The sequence below is a fragment of the Onychomys torridus genome, unplaced genomic scaffold, assembly GCF_903995425.1.
Source record: "Onychomys torridus unplaced genomic scaffold, mOncTor1.1, whole genome shotgun sequence".
NCBI lineage: Eukaryota > Metazoa > Chordata > Mammalia > Rodentia > Cricetidae > Onychomys > Onychomys torridus.
Genome location: NW_023412756.1, coordinates 534,095 through 551,485, shown reverse-complemented (window position 1 = coordinate 551,485; position 17,391 = coordinate 534,095). Strand labels below are relative to the sequence as shown.

General features: G+C 39.3%; 1 pseudogene; it reads left to right on the top strand.

Annotated features, from left to right (window-relative positions):
• The first annotated feature begins 2,533 nt into the window (after positions 1-2,533).
• Positions 2,534-3,129, top strand: LOC118575843 (annotated as a pseudogene).
• The last annotated feature ends 14,262 nt before the right edge of the window (positions 3,130-17,391 follow it).

The window sequence follows — 17,391 nt, the reverse complement described above, 5'->3', positions numbered from 1 at the left end:
GCTTGTTTCATTTTGGCTCAAACTGTGGTAGTGGTCTTATTCTCTCCATTGGGATTAACACATCTGTACAAGTATTCAGATTAAGGCTCCTTCTTATTAAACTACTTACATCACTCACAGCAGATTCAACAAACACACAGGATAGACAATTATGTTTCTTTTTTTTCCAACCTTTGCTCCCTGGTGGTCTGGCTATCTGGCACAGCAGACATTTTAATAAATGGTACCTTTCACTCAGATATGGACCTTTAGCTACTTCTGAGACAGGGTGACCAGTATGTACTGTTCTATGCTCAGGTAGTCCTCCTTTCTCATGGCTCTGTATATTTAGCCAACTGAGCTAGAACTAGCCCTACCTAGAAGCAGGATTTGAAGCTGTGAAGCAAAGCCTAAGCCATACTTTCTTGTCTTCTGTGTCACATGTGACCTTTAAAATTTTGATCTGCTTCCACACTGTGCTTCTTCCTTCTTCCTGTTCCTTATCACCTTGTTTAAGGTTATTCCTTTGTTTTCATGGGTATGATCCTAACATACTTTATCTGGAACATAAAAGTCTAAAAAATTAATATTTTTAATTGCTGATGAAAATGGTGACCCCTAGTCTGTGATCAGCAATGTTGAGTTCCTTTAAGTGATACAGTCTCCATCAACTTCCTATACTTCTGGATTCACATGAGAGAGCATTAAGCCTTAAGGGATTGGGTGGAGAGGTTAGATCTCCTACAGGAAAATGAAATAGTTTAGATAGTTGTGGATGCATGGCAGGAAAGCTAGAAGGGAGAGGAAGAGGAAAAGGGGAGCAACAGAGAAAATAAGGGAAAGAGAGCTAAAATTAGGGCTATTTGAGGGGTAGTATGGAAACCTAACACAGTAGATGATTCCAAAGTAGAAATATAACACCCACATAAGCTACAACTCCTTAGATTTCTAATGGTATACAGCTTCAAGGTATGCTAAGTCAATGGTGGAAAGAAACTTTGGGAGTAACTAACAAAATATGAGTTGACATATGGCCCATACAAGAAATAGAATCCATACTCTACTTGATTGACCAAGATTCTCAGAAGAGATAACCCAAGAACCTATGGTAAAAATAAATATTATTGTTCTATAAAAAGAAGATTGTAATGAATTTGCTCAAAATGACATTTTGCAACACTCAAAGATCAGTGCCTTCCTCAGACATCATCAGAGGAGCTTCCTTCTGCAACAGTTGGGAACACATACAGAGACCCACAGCAAGACCTTATTCTGAGAAAGAGACCTTGGAAAATTCATCACTATCTGAGAAATCTTCATCAAATATCTCCCTTCAAGGCTCATGTAACAACGATGAAGAGGAGAAAAGGGTATAAGAACCAGAGGGGATAAATGCACCAGGGAAATAAGGTCTATACATCAACAGAATATTTGCACATATAAATTCAGGGAGACTGTGATACATGCACAGAACCTGTTGAGTCTGCACCAGATGGGGTTCTAGAGCTGAAAGGAGAAGTGAACACAAGCACCCACCCCTAACCCCTGCACTATCTCCAATTGATAACCACCTGCATATGAAAAATTAGTTTTCTCTAAGGGAGTTTCACTGAGGAAACCAACTTCATCTCCAGCAGTATATGGTCACAAGGTATCAAATTTAAATACATTTTTGGTGGTTCTTTGTCTCATAACATCACATGGCTTCTGTCGTTTTTCTTAGTTATCTCTTATTCTATCCTACATTTTCTTTGCATATGTAACATGTCTTCTAATTTTGTGTATTTTATGGGATTTCAGAGTCTGTACATCAGGAGGTCTCTGCATCTGCACCTGTTTTTTCTCCCTTTTCTTGGGTTCTTTTCCTTCCATTTGTTTGTTTTGTCCTGTTCCAATCTGTTAGTTTTTGTTTTATTTTGTTTTATTTATTTTCTTATTATTCATTAGATGTTTGCTTGATTTCTAATGAGAAAAAACAAGATGATGTATCTGGATGGTAGGGGATGAGGATGTTTTTCCTCTATGTTCCACAGATGGGATGAAGAAAGAAGTAGGTATGGACTCAGTGCAACAAAAATATGACAGTGTGACACTTTTCTAGGATATATGGAAATTCATTTTATGGGTGAGAAACCTGAGGTTAAGCAGGAACAATGTGCTCTTATTAATCAGAAAGCAAGAACTCAGGAATCAAGTCTGAAAAGAAGGTTGGCACTGACCTGAGATTGCAAAAGTACAGGAGGATAAGAATGAAATTGGGGAGGTTTTGCTAGGAAGTGGAGGCTGGTCATGCTAAGGTGTGTTTCCTGTGACCCCTGTAGTCCTCATGTTCTCTTATTCCAGACTCACACTACAGGAAGTCAGATACAGTAATGGCCATAGTGTAACAGACAAATGGGCTAGTATCCACCCTCTCCATTTCTGAAGACAAGGCTGACTCCCCACATGCAAATGCACCTTCTAGTTCTAAGTTAAATCCCCTCCTTGACTGTGGGAGCTCACATCTCTCTCACAGGAGGCTGACCTCTGGAGAAAAGGAGGTGTAGCCTAGAAGATGACACTGTTGGGCCTTCTTTACCTGGTAACAGCCCTTCCTGGTGAGTGTTACCATTTCATACATGTGTCCATGAGAGGTTGTAACAACATGTGATTGACAAAATTGCCTCATCTTGTATGAAGGATTCCTGTCCCAGATGCAGCTTCAGGAGTCAGGACCTGGCCTGGTGAAGCCCTTTCAATCGCTGTTCCTCACTTGCTCTGTCACTGGTTACTCTATCATCAGTGGTTACTACTGGAGCTGGATCAGACAGTCCTCAGGGAAGAAGCTGGGTTGGATGGGGTACATACATTATGGTGGTAGCACCAGCTACAACCCATCCCTCAAGAGCTGCATGCATCTCCATCACCAGAGAAACATCCAAGAACCAGTTCTTCCTGCAGCTGAACTCTGTGACCACTGAGGACACAGCCACTTATTACTGTGCAAGAGACACAGTGAGGGAAGTTCAGCATGAGCCCAGACACAAACCTCACTGCAGAGGGGCTCTGGGCCAGCAGGGTTACTCAGCTCTAACCAGCCTTGGAACTCTTAACACTTCAGAGCTGGAAAGAAAAACTCCTGGTTTTCTCTTTTTGCTTCTCACTCACTAAGGGCAGAGAGGATTGGGGGCTTTTTTTCTCTGTGATCATGAAAAACTGTTTTTCTAAAGTCACATTTGTTTATTTCTCACTGTTACTCTCAAGGTGATGTACTTGGTAATATTTCTTATCTTTTTAGTTGTGAATGTCTCTTTTATCAACTGTGCCATCTCTGGTCTCAGGATTTTTTATTTTTCTTTTGTGAAAACAACATTTTGAAATTCAGCTGACCTAGGAGTCATATTAGTTGTCCCATTAAAAAGTGAATTCTACTTTAGATTCTCCATTCCTTCCACCCTCAGATTCATCTGTATGTCAGAGCACTTGTCCCAGAGTGTTGACACACAGCCATTGCTGTTATGCCTTAGGATTTTATCATACAGTGAATGGGATCCACACATCACTACAGCTCTATTTCCAACCCTGTATGCAGGGCAAGGATTTTATGAGGTCAAATGTGCATGGTTCTGGTCTAAGGACTTTGCTATAAGGGGGTTATTCACTCCTAAATTTGGAATTATTTGTACAAAAAGTACGTAGTTTTCCATTTTTATTAACAACATAATATTTAATAAATATGCATGTATTTACACTGATAATTCCTATTTTTCAAAAGTGTCAGTGAAGAAATCACTTGTAACATAGCAAAGAACTGTAAGTTATGTGTGCAGATACACCTGGACATGCACCATCAGTGTTTGATCTGTGACTGGTGATCTCCTACAGAATTTTATGAAAATGGAAACCTAACCCAAGAGCAGACACTAAAACACAGTGCCGCATCTAAGGGATAAAATCAAATTAGGAGATAGGTGACCTTATAGCATGTGTTCCCTATTCAGACTGACAGTTCTGTGATGCTTTTTTTCAAATTATGAATGACCACTAGGGAAATTCTATAAAAACAAAAGATGAGACATAATGTGTGAAAATATCCCAGACACTCTCATAGAATCACAAAGATGGTGGCAGAGTGTGCACAGAGGTGGGAGTCCCTAACATCCTGCACTGCACAGCTTCTCCCCAGTGTTAGGACCTGGTTCCCCTAAGGACACCCACAGCCTACAGGTCAGGCATAAAGATACAAGGAATCAAATGTGAGATGTTCAGAGATGAAAAAGTAGATGGACATACAGCCAGGCCAGCCAGGACTGACAGACTGTCCTCAGTTGTGAGGATTCTCTAATGATGGCCGTGGCTCCAACGAAACAATGCAAAGTGATAGGAGGAAGTCCCAGCCTGGAGGATGAAGGAAAGAGAGGAGGCCATCTTCATGTTCATAGAGCAATGTCTGGATGTCATGATCCACATGATTTCTGATTTGTCTGGGAGTGGGTTAACAAGGTAGATATCAAGAAAATTTCCCTGAGGTCTGTGCCTCTAATTCTTCTTGTCAACACTAGGTAAATCACCCTGTCTAAGCAGGAAAATTGACCTGTACTCTGTTCCCATTTTATATCATCTGGCAACTCCCCCAAGAAGAATAGCACTAGTACCCAGTCTTAGACTGAAAGCTGATGCCTTATCTCCTTTACACAAAAGTCTCCATCAAAGTATGTGTGTCCTGGAACTGCTTTTCTGCCTGATGGCTATTCCCTACAATGGATGTCATAGCATTTAAGGATAAGAAATTGGGCTTGCAGACATCCCAGGGCATGTCATCAATTCTCAGATGCACTGCCCTGGGATGTCTGCAGGAATCAGGCCTGGCCTCATGAAAACCTGGCAGACTCTGTCACTCACCTGTACTGGCTGGAGTCTATGTAACAAATCATCATATTCACTGGGTCTAACAGCACACAAGAAATGTCTAGAAAATGCTGGTATGATACTATGGACTATTGGAGACATCATTTGAAATTCGGACTTCCAGCAGCAGTATGAGTAGGGATAGCTCCAATATCCAAGTTTCCTTAATTTTGCACTGTCTGCCATCTCTGACTACGCCAGCAACATGGGAGGAGACTTCAGTGTGAACGCAAACACAAGCATCCCTACAGAGGAGATCTGGGAAAAACAGAGGCACTTAAAAACTGAAGAGCCTACTCAGAACTTCTAATTGCCCCTCACATCATAGACAGCTCTGAATTACCACTGTGTGCTTCCTTACCAACAAGCACATGTCTGTTTGCATTTTAGAATATGTGGGTTCCCCTTCCTGTTCAAAAAAACTTCTAGAGACCCTTTGCTATGTCATAGTCTATGAGAATTTCTATTTGCTTAATTTCTAATAAGTATATCATTATTTCTCTATGCTGCATCTCAGATATCCATTTGCCACCTGCTATCAGATGAAATAAACATAAACATAAGAACAAAACTTTCAATGTTTCCCACAAAGGTCTGTAACGTTAAGACTTGGTGTTGATGGGTTCAGTTGGAAATCACATTGAAATTTAAATAATCTAAAAACATTCCAATTTATTTCCTATCACTGGGAGTAGAAGCAAGATCTTCCCTGAGTGAATGCTATTACTACAGATAGATGGGAAAAACAAAATATCTACTGTTTCCTGCTTCCAATATGTTAATGCTCAAATAGAGTAGAAGTAATTAAATTTTTTCAATCAATGTATATTAGAAATTTGAATCCTTGTAACAATTAATTTGAAATCCAATGTCCCAAGTAATGATTTATTTGAAGATGGTTCTTATACACTCAGCTTGTGAAAAAGTCTAAGGGACCATTGTGCACTAGTCAACTGATGTCATCTATTATTTCTGTCCTAACACACTTCCATTGGCAATAATAGGTTTTCCTGATCAAAGTTTTCTGCTTCTTTCTGGTATTTCCTTGTTAACACTGGCTCAATACTTAATACAATGGAACTCTTTGTTGCTTCTGAAGCTAGGGAAATAGAAATGTTTTACCTGTGAATTAGAGAAGCATCACAGGGAGAAGTGATTTTTTTGTTAGTTTAGTTGGGTTACAGATTTCTGTTATCTGTAAAAGAAAAGAGAGTCTACTAGTGCAGACCTGAGCCTTGTCTAGATTCTATTATGGTGACATTTTTTGTTAAGATAACTTGGGAAACAGACTATAGAATATGGGATTACTGAGATCAAAACCAAAACAATTCAATGAACAGTATAATATGAAGATAAAAACCACAGGATCCATGGTCTGTTATCTAATGTCAGTGTGAAGGGCAGCCTACATGGCTGCCAATGACCTATGATGACCACAGTGGACTTGCATATTGAGCACACTTTGGACATAAGGTGTGTTTACATTAACTTCTCAGTATCCTCCAGGTATACCAAAGTAAAGAAATAAATATATGAACAATATTTAATGAGTATGAAATGAACTTTTTCCTAGGATTTGGGAAAAAAATTCTTCAGCAATGATATGAGTCCACTTGCTACTAACCTTGTAAGCACCAGCAGTTACTAACTGAGCCAGGATTCTCTGACTGTGGTCAATAAGAACTGAATTTTAACTAGGCTAAGATGGAGGAGCCACAGCACCACTAATTCTGTGACAAGTTTATTGTGACCAATAAGACCATTGAGACTTTTATGAAAATCAGTATTAGAGCAGTTTCTAGTATCATTACAATGGTACTTAACAGGATACTACGGTGTTTGTATGTAGATGTAACCAGCTTGTTAAATAAGAAACACAGAACCAATTGCAGAGTTGAAAACCATGAGGTCAGAGCAAAAGCAGAAAACCTTACCCTTCACTGCTTCTGCTGTTCTTCCTCTCCACAAGAGACCTACTTCTGTGCGTCCTGTCTATTTAAAGACTTTCTGTTCTGTTTTCTCATTGGTTGTAAACCCAGCCACATGACCTCCTTGTCACTGCCTGTTTGTACAGACCTCCAGGTTGTCTATGGTTGGTATTGAGATTAAAGGCGTGTGCCTGCCATGCTGGCTGTGTCCTTGAATACACTGAGATCCGCCTAGCTCTGCCTCCCAAGTGCTGGGATTAAAGGCGTGCCCCACTACTGCTCAGCTTCTGCTCTGGCTTGCTCTGACCTCAAGGCAACTTTATTGACATACAAATAAAATCACATTTCGATACAAATAAAATATCACTATATTTCCCCTTTTCTATTTTAATAAAAAGAAAAAAAGGAAAAAGTTATAACTACTAAAAGAAAAACTATATACAAAAGTACAATAACTATATATACCATATATACAAACAATAAATACCTAAACAATGTCTAGTCCATTTGTATTTGACAAATTCAGAGGAAATAATTGCATTATCTATCCTATTTTGGTAAGTCCAGAATGTACCTGATTCACTTTTTATCCTAACTTATATAGCTAACGGAACTGTCTTATAACGTCTTTCAAATTTATACACTTACAGCTCTTAGTGAGTTGTTCTGAATTCCTTAACAAAGATAATTATAACTAACTGATCTTCAACTCCCTCAGAGACCCAAGAAGGAAATAATACTACCTAATAAAAAATAAAAACAAGAAGTGCACGCAAGCAGCTTCAAAAAAAAAAAAATGTGAGTTGACAGAAACAGCCAGCTGCCTGGACAGTCACCTGAGGTTTCTTCACAGTGTTGGGGCATCATCTTCAGCCTACAGGCTTAGCGTATCTGACAGACTCTTTTGTGAACTAGGACGTATACAAGGTCAACAGTTTGACCTCACATTTGGTGAGAGCAGTCCATGTACCAGAAACACCTGAATTCCATTAGTGTCATGTCATGATTCAGGATTTTAAATTCTGGAAATTATTGATGTCTTTTCAATTCAGCTGTCCATTTTTCTTGGCTGTGTATATGTGGCTTCATCTTGGCATCCTGTTCTTCGCCACATCTCTCTATTAAATGCCAGTCTACTATTGAGAGAGGTGAGCTTAGTTATTCTTCAATAATAACTGTTTCATCTGCTGTTCCATTGCATATCAGAAGCCATTGGCCCACTCCCTGTTCAGCTGCCTTCAAAGAAAAGGGCACGGTACATTTTACAGATTGCAAAGGCCACTCACTTCAGGGATGGTGCCATATTGTCCTGGCTTCAGAAGATGCCTTTTGTTAAAGCCACAACCACATTTGTTTTGGCAAGTATTGGTAGTCCTTGGTTTCATGTCCTGTCTGTCCTGTTTGTTAGCAGTTGATTCGAGGATACTTTGTTGTCCAGTGGCTAACTTTTGCCACAATGAAAGTTAGCTCCATATGCAGTTTCTTCAATGCCCATATTTTCTCTGAAGTAGATTGGTACTGCCAGGAGCCGTCATGTCTCATAGTCATAGCAAAAAAGAAAAATTCTTAAGTTATTAAAACATTTTAAATGCCATATTCTGTAGATCTCTGAAGGGTTTGAAGATGACCTGTCTATCTAAAATATATCTGTTTGATCTTGAAAACACACCTAATATGACTACAAGTTCAATTGTAATGTCTAACCACTAATTTTCATTTCTATATATCCTAATAGTTGTTAATACTAACATTCAAGGATTAGCAAATTGCATTACATTGTTAAATGAATGGTATAAATACAATATCTCGAACAAGATTAGAAATACATGTATGGTATATTCTAACAATCTCAATCTCAATAATAATTTGTATACAATATAAAAAATCCAATTGAATGTAAAGTATTTAAAACTAGTAATTGTCTTTTTCTTTCTTTGCTTTTTTTTTTTTAAACAAGCACCTTTTGCGTAGCCCTTTTCCTAACCCTTAACAACCACTTGTAACAAACCCTCCTAAACAATGAAAACTATCCCAGACCCAATACCCATAAAAAGACGAAAAAACCACCCACCCCACACCACCCCTTTGGGAATGTGGGCATCGAATTCTTAAAATTGCTTCCTGCTGGGTATGGGTGAAGTTATCTTTATTCTGAAAAGAAAAATTTTGGGTTAGTTGACAAATTCTAGGAAAGATAACTATATTCTTTCTTATCCATAATGCCAAAGTTCAGGGTTTATCTCAAGTCCTTATTCAAGTAGTCTTTGAAACTGGATCATCTCAGCTACCCATCTCAGAATTGCTCTAAGCACTTTGTAGTCCAAAGCTGATATGTAGATGATGTTTGTCAGCTTAGTGATATTATTTTCCACGTGGAATTGTCGTTGTGGGGCCCCATCTTCTTCCTGGAGATTTCATTTAATGTTAGGCCTGGCCGTGATTTCCTGCAGAAAACTGAAAAGAGACTTGAACACAAAGACAACTATAGGCAGAAAATCGAAGCTTTTTCTCTAGAATTAATTAGTACTATATATGACCATTATTATCTTAACAAAGTTTAAAATATGTATCATGTAAATTTTGATATAAAATTCATACTTTAAGAAAAGTTTAAAGAATCAGAATATAATCAAAGAATTGAGATTAGTAATAGAATAGTCCCTTAATTAATTTGGTTTTCCTCCTGTCCCATGTCAGAAGATGGCTCTTTCTTCTGGTATGATACAGGGAGTTTTCATTTTCCTTTTAACAACATGCTTGAGTTTAAAGAAGGAGAGAGCCATTCTCCAACTCCAAAATCAGCTTGAAGCTTTAATTGAACTGGGACTACAAGAAGACTAAGAGTATTAATTTTTTAGAGAAGAGCAGAAACATTTAGGAAGATTTATGAAATTTTGTAGATGATATACCAATAGGCCATTTTACTCTTTTTCCTGGGACAGATGATTTGTCCTTTTTCTTCAGTTGTCTCATTTGTCCATTGTTCTTCAGATTCCTTAGCCTTCATTCTCCTACAAGACAAAAACAAAAACCCTTCCCCAAGACTAATTTTGGGGAGGTTCCCTTTTGGCAAGTTACATCTGATTAAATGAAAAGGCATGTATTAATGGTATAAGTGAGTTTAAACTGGATAGTCATGTTGGTTGATGAAATATCACCTCCTCTAATTAAGAGGTCTCTCTTGTTCAAATCGAACCTTTATCAGTTTTGATGGTACCCACAGCTTACCTTCTCCTGCAGAAACAAAAGCAAAACCTCGTCCCCAACGTAGCACATGCCCTGGTTTCCATTCTGAGGTCAGCACATCCTTGAAGTATATAGGCTGATTTAATTCTGTTGTTTTTTCTATTAACCAATGTCTCTCTGCAGCTGTTGTTCCTTTCTCATTAGCATTGAGAAAATTCAGAGTTAATAGAGCATTGTGCAGTCTATTTCTGGTGGTTTTTGTTACCCCTTTTTGTTTATTTATCATGTCTTTTAGAGTTCTGTTGGATCTTTCTATAACTGCTTGGCCTGTAGGATTATGTGGTATACCTGTAATATGCTTTATATTATAATAAGCAAAAAACTGTTTCATTTTAATAGAGACATATGCTGGAGCATTGTCAGTTTTAATTTGTACAGGTATACCCATGATGGCCATAACTTCTAGCAGATGAGTGATTACAGAATCAGCTTTTTCTGAACTCAAAGCAGTTGCCCATTGAAATCCTGAATAAGTATTGATAGTATGGTGTACATATTTCAATTTTCCAAATTCTGCAAAGTGAAACACATCCATCTGCCAGATTTCATTCCTCTGAGTACCCTTTGGGTTACATCCTGCTGGTAATGGTGTCTGATTGTAGAAGGAACAAGTAGGACATTTCTTTACAATTTCCTTGGCTTGTTGCCAGGTTATGGAAAAATCCTTTTTTAAACCTTTACTATTGACATGATGTTTCTTATGAAATTCTGAGGCCTCCAGCACATTTCCTATCAATAATTTATCATTCTCATCATTACCTTGTTCTAGAGGGCCTGGCAGGCCAGTATGGGATCGGATGTGAGTTATATATAAAGGATGACTCCTTTCCCTGATTTTATCTTGTAATTGAATAAATAGAGAAGTTAATTCTGAAGCATCAGGGATAAATTCTGCAGTCTCAATATGTAATACCACTCTTTCAGCATACTGAGAGTCAGTAACTATATTGAGAGGTTCTGAAAAATCCATTAATACCAACAGAATAGCATACAATTCCGATTTTTGAACTGAATTATAAGGACTTTGAACCACTTTACTTAAATTTTCTGATTTGTAACCTGCCTTTCCTTGTTTGTTGGCATCTGTATAAAATGTCTGAACTCCAGATATGGGTTTTTCACGTACAATTCGAGGCAAGATCCAATCAGCTCTCTTTATAAGATCAATTCTATTGCTTTTAGGATACTTGCTGTTAATTTCTCCCAAAAAATTACTGCAAGCTCTTTGCCAAGGTTCACTTTCTGTCCATATTTTTTCAATGTCCTCTTTAGGTAAAGGTACAACAATTTCTGCTGGGTCTATTCCTGCTAATTGACGAAGTCTCAATTTTCCTTTCAAAATTAAGTCAGAGATTTTTTCCACATAAGTTTTTAATTTTTTATTTGGCTTAATTGGTAAAAATATCCATTCCAATATAATATCTTCTCTCTGCATTAATATTCCTGTAGGAGAATGCCTAGAAGGTAAAATAACCAAAATGCAATCCAGCTTTGGATCAATATGATCTACATGTCCTTCATGTACCTTTTTTTCTACCATGGCCAATTCTTTCTCAGCCTCAGGTGATAATTCTCTTGGACTATTTAAGTCCTTGTCACCTCCTAAGGTTTTGAACAAATTATTCAGTTCATCATTTTTTACCCCAACAATAGTTCATAGATGAGAAATGTCCCCAAATAATCTTTGAAAGTCATTAAGTGTCTGTAGGCGATCTCTCCTAATTTGTACCTTTTGAGGTCTAATTTTTTGTAGCTCTATTTTACATCCTAAATAATTAATAGAATCTCCTCTTTGTATCTTTTCAGGAGCAATTTGTAATCCCCAGCAAGGCAATATTTTCTTTACTTCTTCAAACATTCTTTCTAAAGTATCTGCATTTGAGTCAGCTAGTAAAATATCATCCATATAATGATAAATTATAGATTTAGGAAATTTTTTACGTATCACTTCCAAGGGCTGTTGTACAAAATATTGGAACAGGGTTGGATTATTCATCATTCCCTGTGGGAGGACTCTCCATTGAAATCTTCTAACCGGTTGAGAATTATTGTAAGTAGGCACTGTGAAAGCAAATCTTTCTCTGTCTTTTTCTTGTAGGGGTATTGAAAAGAAACAGGCTTTTAAATCGATAACTATGAGAGGCCATCCTTTAGGTAACAGAGTAGGCAAAGGAATTCCAGATTGTAGAGAGCCCATTGGCTGAATTACTTTGTTAATTGCTCTAAGGTCTGTTACCATTCTCTATTTACCAGATTTCTTTTTAATAACAAATACAGGAGAATTCCATGGGCTGGTAGATTCTTCAATATGCTGAGCATTTAACTGTTCTTCTACCAGCTCTTCTAAAGCCTGGAGTTTCTCTGTTGTTAAAGGCCATTGATGAACCCATACAGGCTTATCTGTTAACCATTTTAAAGGTAGAGCTGTTGGTGCCTTTGGAAGATTATCAGTTTTTCTGCCCTGTTCTTGTATAATATGGATGGCTGGTGACCACTCATTAGAATAATACCTTCTAATATTTCTCTCAGAAACAGGTGCTAGTTTATTATTTATCAGAGGTTGGAGGGATGTTAATCTGAGTATTCCATTGTTGTAACAGGTCTCGACCCCACAGGTTCATGGCTGTGTTAGCCACATATGGTTTTAATCTGCCTCTCTGTCCTTCTGGGCCTATACATTCGAGCCATCTTGCACTCTGTTTAACTTGAGATAATGTTCCAATTCCTAACAGTTGGACATTTACCTCCTGAAGAGGCCAAGATGGATGCCAAAATTCTGGTGCAATTATGGTAACATCAGCACCCATGTCTACCAGACCAGACAACAAAACACCATTTATTTTTATTGTTAATTTTGGTCTTTGTTCATTTATAGAAGTTTGCCAAAAAATTTTCTTTATGGTCTCTCCTGAATTTTCTGTTCTCTCTGTCTCAGTTGTTCCATTACTCTGAGTAGCCTGGTTTATTCCAATAGGCATTTGATTATTTAACTGCTCTGAGTAGGGGTCTCCTCTACGATTGCAGGAAAGGTCTGAACTGGATTAGGCCCCTCTGGGAGTTTCCCAAAGACTGAGGCAAAGTATTACCTTGTCTGTCCCTTGTTGATCTACATTCATTGGTCCAATGTCTTCCCTTACCACACCTTCTACATACTCCTGAAGGAAGGGGCATTCTGTTGCCATTGTTCCTTGAAGAAACATTGTTTCTAGAAGTGCCCTGTTTACAGTCCCTTTTCAAATGTCCTTGCTTTCCACATCCAAAACATCTAACATTCCTCAAACCTCTTGAAATTGCTTCTCCTACCCACATATTATCATGATCATGAGCCTCAACATTAACCGTGTCTCTAATCCAATCTTCCAAGGGTGCAGATCTCGCCTTTAACGGCCTGATTATTCTCTTGCATGCTTCATTTCCATTCTCAAAAGCCAAAGATTCAATTATTATCTGGCTAGCTTCTGAATTTGGGACCATTCTCTTTACTGCTGAAGTCAGTCTTTGTAAGAAATCTGTGAAAGATTCTTTTGGGCCCTGTATAACCTTTGTAAATGACTCAGTTTTCTTCCCTGGTTCCTCAACTCTGTCCCATGCATTCAAGGCTGCCATTCGACATAGAATTAGAGTTTGCATATCATATAAACATTGTGTTTGTACTGCAGCATATTGGCCTTCTCCAACAAGCTGATCCTGGAAGATTTGTACACCTCTAACACTACATTGTTTTGCTATGTTTTTAGCTTCCTGTTTGAACCACATTTGCCACTGGAGCTGCTGTCCGGGTTCCAGAACCACCTGTGCCAGCTCCCGCCAGTCCTGTGGTATAAATCTATTATAAGTTGACCAGGAGTTTAACATTTGTTTTACATATGGAGAATGCATGCCATAAGATACTATTGCCTCCTTAAACCTTTGTAAGTCTAACATTTCAACTGGAGTCCAAATATTTTGTGTAGTCACTTGACCAGGTTGCTCTTGTATGGTTACCGGATAAATTAAGGGTGATTGTGTGAAAACAGGCTTTCTTTCCGTAACCTTATAATCCAATCCTGAAACAACTTCACTGTTAATTTCTTCTGTCTGAATCTGAATTTCTCTATAATTCATTTCAACAGGTTTAACAGGTTTTTCTGAAATTTTTATCCTGGCACTTAAATTGACCATCTTTTTAAATAGTAAAATAAGGATAAGAAGATTAATAATGTACATAATTCGATCAACATTAATCTTCTCATATAGTTGTTCCATTACCATACTGCCTAAAATTTCAAACAAAGCCCAATTTTCTTCCAATGTACACATAAAACCCATTTTTTTTTAATGTGGAAAAATTCTCTTTTAAATAGTTTCCTTTAAAATATCTGATATAAATGACTTACCAATTCTGCGTAGAACAGTAGAAATCCGAGGGAATTTCCAAACAGCTACCTAGCGTCCGAGGTGGGAATCCAGAGAGAGAGAGAGAGAGAGAGAGAGAGAGAGAGAGAGAGAGAGAGAGAGAGAAAGCAAGAAAGCGTAGCCACGTTCTGGCTAAAAGCTTGAATCCAACCACTTCAATGTTCCGGTCTGAGCCTAGTCTAGCCTGGGCTCTGGCTTCCTTAAGCTCTGACCGACCACGTGCTCTGGCGTTTCAGCCAAAAGCAGCCTATCTGCAATTGCGTGTAGCTACTGCAATTAGCGGTAGCTCCTGTAGGCCTGAGTTGTTTGTAGCACTGGCTTTTTAAGCAAGTAACTACAGCTTTGCCTGTAACCGCCTGTAGCTAAGGTAGGTTGGGCCTGAGTCCTAAGCTGAGCTAGGCCTGGGTTAGGCTGGGGCTAAGCCGGAGCTAGGGAGCCAGGCCTGCCCAGGCGGGAAGCCGGACCCACTGCCAAGGCAAGCGGTTTTTTAAATGAATTCTTACCACGTTGGGTGCCAATTGTAGATGTAACCAGCTTGTTAAATAAGAAACACAGAACCAATTGCAGAGTTGAAAACCACGAGGTCAGAGCAAAAGCAGAAAACCTTACCCTTCACTGCTTCTGCTGTTCTTCCTCTCCACAAGAGACCTACTTCTGTGCGTCCTGTCTATTTAAAGACTTTCTGTTCTGTTTTCTCATTGGTTGTAAACCCAGCCACATGACCTCCTTGTCACTGCCTGTTTGTACAGACCTCCAGGTCGTCTATGGTTGGTATTGAGATTAAAGGCTTGTGTCTGCCATGCTGGCTGTGTCCTTGAACACACAGAGATCCGCCTAGCTCTGCCTCCCAAGTGCTGGGATTAAAGGCGTGCCCCACTACTGCTCAGCTTCTGCTCTGGCTTGCTCTGACCTCAAGGCAACTTTATTGACATACAAATAAAATCACATTTCAATACAAATAAAATATCACTATATTTGTAATTATATGTATATAAAATATTAATAATATGACCAAGTGTCTTATCAAGCTTCTATATGCATTGAAGACTTCTAAGGAACACAAAGAAATAATGGTGGGCCTGAAAGCTTCACCTCATGAGGAAGCAGTTTGGTGCCCCAGGATACATGGGCCCTAATTTGGAAATCTATGACATGTGCCTCTTAAGGCAGCAAGACTAGACCAACTACATGACTCTCTGCAAAATATGGTGAGCCAAGGTAAACAAGATGCTTCTTTTTTACCTAGGCACACTGATTCAGCATGTTGCACTTATTTGTAATAATTCTATACTACCAGTGGATAGTGTGTCTCCCAAATGCCCCGTGGAATACCATGGCATTAAAGAAGAATACTAATAACTATAGAGACACTTAAAATCAGTTTCTCCATATCTATTCAGTATATCCAGTAAAATAAGAGCCATTTTTCCCTGTTGCTGAGCTCTCTGAGAACCAAAGCAGCATGGATGTTTCCCTGCTCAAGACAGACAGAGGATCTTGAGTGTAAGCCATGACATACCAAACTGCAGGGGAGCTCAGGACCAGCAGGGAAACAATGGAGCCAATAATCAGCAGGACAGAAGTGAGATGAGGTGTGGACTCAATAGCCTCTCTGGACACTTTTCTTAAAGTCTATTAGCTGAACAGTTCAAGCGACTCAATTGTCTCTCTTATCCAGAGGGCCTGATCCAGTTGGGAGCTCCACAGCTTTTGGTTCTTAATTCATGTGTTTCCATTAGTTTGGCTATTTGTCCCTGTGCTTTTCCAATCTTGGTCTCAACAATTCACACTCTTACAGTCTCTCCTCTTTCTCGACAATTGGACTCCTGGAGCTCCACCTGGGGCATGGCCGAGGATCTCTGCATCCACTTCCATCAGTTATTGGATGATAGTTCCAGCACGAAAGTAGGGTGTTTGGCCATCTGATCACCAGACTAGGTCAGATCAGGCTTTCTCTCGACCATTACGTGTAGTCTACAGTGGCTGTATCATTGTGAATTTCTGGGGACCTCTCTAGCACTTTGCTTCTTCCTGTTCTCATGTGGTCTTCATTTATCATGGTCCTTAATTCCTTGTTATCCCTTTCTGTTCTTGATCCCGCTGGGGTCTCCTGCTCCCCTAAGCTCTCTTTCCCTCAAACTTTGCCCTTCATTATTCCCACTGTGGTCCAGGTTGTTCATGTAAATCTCATCCATTTCTCTGTCATTGGGTGATCCCTGTGTCTTTCATAGGGTCTTGTTTTCTAGGTAGCCTCCCTGGAGTTGTGTAGCAGTCTAGTTATCCTTGTTTTACATCTAGTATCCTACTATGAGTGAGTACATACCATGTTTGTCTTTCTGAATAGCTTGAACTGTTTGGGAGGCACCCAGGCAGTGGGAACCAGACCTGTCCTTAGTGCATGAGCTGGCTGTTTGGAACCTGGGGCTTACACAGGGACACTTTGCTCAGCCTGGAAGGAGGGGGCTTGACCTGCCTATACTCAATCTACCAGGTTGAGCTGAATACCCAGGAGAGTCTTGGCCCAGGAGGAGATGGGAATGGATGTGAGGTGTAGTTAGAGTTTTCCTGCCTGGCCCAGTCAGGACAAATCTCTCTCACCTGCCAGGCCCATAGACACTCAGACACAACCAAGTATACACACAGAAACTTACATTGTTTAGAAACTGTATGACCGTGGCAGGCTTCTTGTTATCTACTTCTTCTATCTTAAATTAACCCATTTCTGTTAGTCTATACTTTGCCACATGGCTTATGGCTTACCAGTGTCTTTACATGTTGCTTTTCATGTTGGCAGCCGGTGGTGTCTTTCTCCAGCCTTCTACTTCCCAGAATTCTCTTCTCTCTTGTCCCACTTATACTTCCTGCCTGGCCACTGGCCAATCAGAACTTTATTTACACAGAGCGATATCCACAGCAGTGAGGGGCTGGGGGGAAGTTGAGAGCAGGGGAGGGAGGG